Raw genomic sequence first — 5,051 nt, forward strand, 5'->3', positions numbered from 1 at the left:
AGGTGTTTGCCTTGAATGCAGTCAACCTAGGTTCAATTCCTGGCATCCCATGCCCTGCCAGAAGTAATTCATGAATACAGAGCCAGGAATAACCCCTGAGCATCACTGGATTAACCTACCCCATCCCATCCCCCAAAGCTCCATAAATAAAAATTAACTGATATATATATACACATATATATGTATGTATACATGTATACACACAGTAGCTGTGTGTGTGTATATCCCGCCCTCATGGCAGAGCCTGGCAAGCTAGCCATGGTATTTGATATGCCAAAAACAGTAACAACAAGTCTCACAATGGAGACGTTACTGGTGCCCGCTCGAGCAAATTGATGAGCAATGGGATGACAGTGATAGTGATGTACACACACACACACACACACATATATATACATATACATGTATATATGTATATATGTGTGTATATATATAAAAAAACTTTGTTATGTGTCTTCCAAGGAGCTGTGAGGGAACCTGAGAACACTGGTGGAAGGAAGCAGACACAGCTCGTGGGATTGGTGTTGGAATATTGTAGGCCTGAACTAAGTCATGGTATTGTAATAAAAGTAAATTAAAAAAATAAAGAGATGTTGCTGGGAGTGTGACCCCATCCATGAGCACGTGGGTCTATGTGTGAATACCACAACTGGGTGTGTGTCTAACCATCAACATAATATTAACAGAGAGAAGGCAAGGAAGAATAAAGGTCAAGTTCAGGGGCTGGGGCTGTGACTTAATGAGACAGCTGTGCCTGGCATGTGTGACATTTTACCTTAATCCCTGGCACCGCTGGGTGTGGCTCTAGTGAACCCTGATCTCCACCAGACCTGAGCAATGCCGGAAGTAGCCCCTATTTTAAAAAGGGACAAGTAACAGATTGCTTATTTATTTGTGTCTCTTTATTTTCTGTCAGTTTGGAAGAGTTCTTCAGCCCTTTCATGTCCTGGATATTTTTGAAGGTTATAGGCTAAGTATTTTGCTGAATATCCTGTGATTGAGTACGTTGGATCCTCACAGTTAGGTTCAGTTTATGTAGCTTGGGCAGAAATATCATAGAAGCAGTGTTACGTTCTTATTGTATGCCATCAACTGGGGTGTGTTTTCATTTTTCTCATTACTGACTGCGTTCATCTTGATCACTTGATTAAGGTGGTGTTTTCCAGCCTTCACTGTAAACTAAACTTTCTGTTCTCTTCCTAAATTACCAATATTGTATATGGAGATGTATTTTGTTTGTTGAGGTTTTTGGGAAAAGGTTATTCAACTTTATTATTTATTTATTTATTTATTTAGGTGTTTTTGGGTCACACCTGCAATGCTCAGGACTTACTCCTAGCTCTACACTCAGGAATTACCCCTGTGGTGCTCAGGGGACCATGTGGGATGCTGGGAATCATGCCTGGGTCAGCCACGTGCAAGGCAAATAACCTACCCACTGTACTATTGCTCCAGCCCTTATTATTATTATTTCTAAATTGAATCACAGTGAGATGCACACCTGCAAAGTTACTCATAACTGAGTTTCAGTTATATAATGTTCCAACATCCATCCCTTCACCAGTGTACATTTCCTACCACCAATGTCCCCAGTTTCCCTCCCACACCCCCACTCACCTGTCTCTATGGCAGGCACTTTCCTTCTTTTCTCTCCTCTCCTCTCCCTCCTCCACCCTCCCCTTTTGGGCTTTATGTTTGCAGTACAGATACTGACATGTTATCAGGTATATACCTACTTGCAACACTCAGTTCCTGTCCACAATGATCATTTCCAACTATTATTGTCATACTGTTCCCTTAACTGCCCTCCCCCTCCCACACACTCTTGTGGCAAGCTTCCAACCATTGACCACTTCTCCTGGCCTATTTTTCCTGGCCTTGGATTTAGTCTCATACTGTATCTATTTTTTTACGTCCCACAAATGAGCACAGTTATTCCATGTCTGTCTCTCCCCTTCTGACTCTTTTCACTCAGCATGATACTCTCTATGTCCATCTATTTTTTAATAAGCAAATTTCATGACTTCATATTTCCTAATAGTTGCATAGTATTCCACTGTGTAGATGTACCAATAGTTTCTTTAACCGGTTGTCTGTTCTCGGACACTTGGGTTGTTTCCAGATTCTGGCTATTATGATTCATGCTGCAGTGAACATAGAAGTGTAGGTGACATTTCTGTTGTGTGTTTTTGGGCCTCCAGGGTATATTCCCAGAAGTGGTATTACTGAGTCATGTGGAAGCTCAGTTTCTTGTTTTTTGAGGAATGTCCATCTTGTTTTCCAAAATGGCTGGACCAATCGGCATTCCCACCACAATGGAGAATCCCTTTCTCCCCGCATCCATGTCAGCACTGGTTGATCTTGTTCTTTTGGATGTGGGCCAGTCTCTGCAGTGTGAGATGATATTTTATTGTTGTTTCGATTTGCAGCTCCCTGATGATTAGTGATGTAGAGCATTTTTTCATGTGCTTTTTGGCCATCTGAATTTCTTCTTTGAGGAAGTTTCTGTTCATTTCTTCTCATTTTATGAAGGGGTTGGATGTTTTTTTCCTTGTAAAGTTCTACCAGTGCCCCAAAAGAACAAAAGCAACCGCTGTTGGAGAGGATGTGGGGAGAAAGGGACCCTTCTACACTGCTGGTGGGAATGCCGACTGGTTCAGCCCTTCTGGAAAACAATATGGACAATTCTCAAAAAATTAGATATTGAACTCCCATTTGACCCAGCAATACCACTGCTGGGAATATATCCCAGAGAGGCAAAAAAGTATAATCGAAACGACATCTGCACATGTATGTTCATCGCAGCACTGTTTACAATAGCCAGAATCTGGAAAAAACCCGAATGCCCCAGAACGGATGACTGGTTGAGGAAACTTTGGTACATCTATACAATGGAATACTATGCAGCTGTTAGAAAAAAAGAAGGTCATGAATTTTGTAGTTAAGTGGATGGGCATGAAAAGTTTCATGCTGAGTGAAATGAGTCAGAAAGAGAGAGACAGACATAGAAAGATTGCACTCATCTATGGTATATAGAATAACAGAGTGGGAGACTAACACCCAAGAACTGTAGAAATAAGTACCAGGAGGTTGACTCCTTGGTTTGGAGGCTGGCCTCACATTCTGGGGAAAGGGCAACTCAGAGAAGCGATCACCAACTATAATGTAGTCGAAGGCCATGTGGGGGAAGGGAGTTGCGGGCTGAATGAGGGCTAGAGACTGAGCACAGTGGCCACTCAACACCTTTATTGCGGGCTGTAGAAGCTAAATAGAGAGAGAGAACAGAAGGGAATGCCCTGCCACAGTGGCAGGATGGGGTAGGGGGGAGATGGGATTGGGGAGGGTGGGAGGGATGCTGGGTTTACTGGTGGTGGAGAATGGGCACTGGTGAAGGGATGGGTTCCCGAACTTTGTTTGAGGGAAGTATAAGCACAAAAGTGTATAAATCTGTAACTGTACCCTCACGGTGATTCTCTAATTAAAAATAAATAAATTTTTAAAAAAGTTCTACCAGTGCCTTATATAAATTTGATATTAACCCCTTATCAGATGGGTATTGGGTAAATAATTTTTCCCATTCCACCAACTGTCTTTGTGTTTTAGTCACCAATTCTTTTGAGGTGCAGAAGCTTCTTAGTTTAATGTAGTCCCATTTGTTTATCTTTTCTTCCACTTGATTGGTCAGTGGTATCTCATCTTTGAAGATGCCTTTACCTTCATGGAGAGTTTTGCCTACATTTTCTTCCATGTACCTTATGGATTCAGGTCTGATGCTGAGATCTTCAATCCACTTTGACCTGACTTTTGCGCATGGCGTTAGAAAGAGGTCTGAGTTCACTCTTTTTTACATGTAGCTCCCAGTTTTCCCAACCACTTGTTGTTACTTTGGCTATTCCTGTAGGGTTATTGTTCCCTGTGAATTTCATAAGTGTTTGGTCTATTTATTTGAAAAATGTCATGGGTATCCTTACAGGGATTGCATTGAATCTGTATGGTACTTTGGGGAGTATTGCCATTTTGACAATGGTAATTTTCCTGATCCATGAGCAGGGGATGTATCTCCATTTCCCCATGTCTTGTGATCTTAGAAGGAAGGCTTTCAGCTTTCCCCATTGAGGATAATGTGGGCTGTGGTAGCTGGCTTTGACTACATTGAGGAAAGTTCCTTCAACTCTAATTTTGTTGAGGTTATTTATGGAGATGTATTTTCAAGCAATGTAAATGTTTCTTTTTTGTAAAAGTGCTATAAAGCCTTCAATTTAGTCATTTATTTTTGTTTATGTCTTTTCTGTTGTATCCATTACTCTCGTTTTTTGGTTCTTTTTTTTAATTAAATTTTTTTTTCTTTTTGGGTCACACCCAGTGATGCACAGGGGTTACTCCTGGCTCTTCACTCAAGAATTCCTCCTGGCGGTGCTCAGGAGACCATATGGGGTTCTGGGAATCGAACCCGGGTCAGTCTCATGCAGGTAAACGCCCTACCCACTGTGCTATTGCTCCAGCCCCTCATTCTTTGATTCTTTTTTTTTTTTAATTTTTTGTTGAATCATCATGTGGAAAGTTACAAAGCATTCAGGCTTAAGTCTCAGTTATACAATGGTGGAACCCATCCCTTCACCAGTGCACATATTCCACCACCAAGAACCCCAGTATACCTCCCCTACCACCCCCAACCCACCGCCTTTGTAGCTGATAATTTTCACTTTACTTTCTTTTTACTTTGATTGCATTCAATATTTTCCAAAAAAAAACTCACTATTATTGTTTGGAATTCCCCTTTCCCCAAAATCAGACCTGTTGAAAAGGAAGCATTTAATAATTTGTTTTCCATTGCTGAAAATGAAGAGATATGAGGTCATGGTTTTGGATTTCTGTATTTTAGTACTAAGTCCAGGGAAATTTCTGCCAGAAATTGCATCACTGCAATCTTGTACCTCTCTTTGGTGGTCCTTATAAGATGGTGGTCACCTCCCCCCTCTCCCCCCCACCTTGGAAAGGAAAAGTGGAGAGAGAAAAACCTTTCTCCTCCTGGGGCGGCATGGGGCTGTGGC

Source organism: Sorex araneus, chromosome 3, assembly GCF_027595985.1.
Source record: "Sorex araneus isolate mSorAra2 chromosome 3, mSorAra2.pri, whole genome shotgun sequence".
Taxonomy (NCBI): Eukaryota; Metazoa; Chordata; class Mammalia; order Eulipotyphla; family Soricidae; genus Sorex; species Sorex araneus.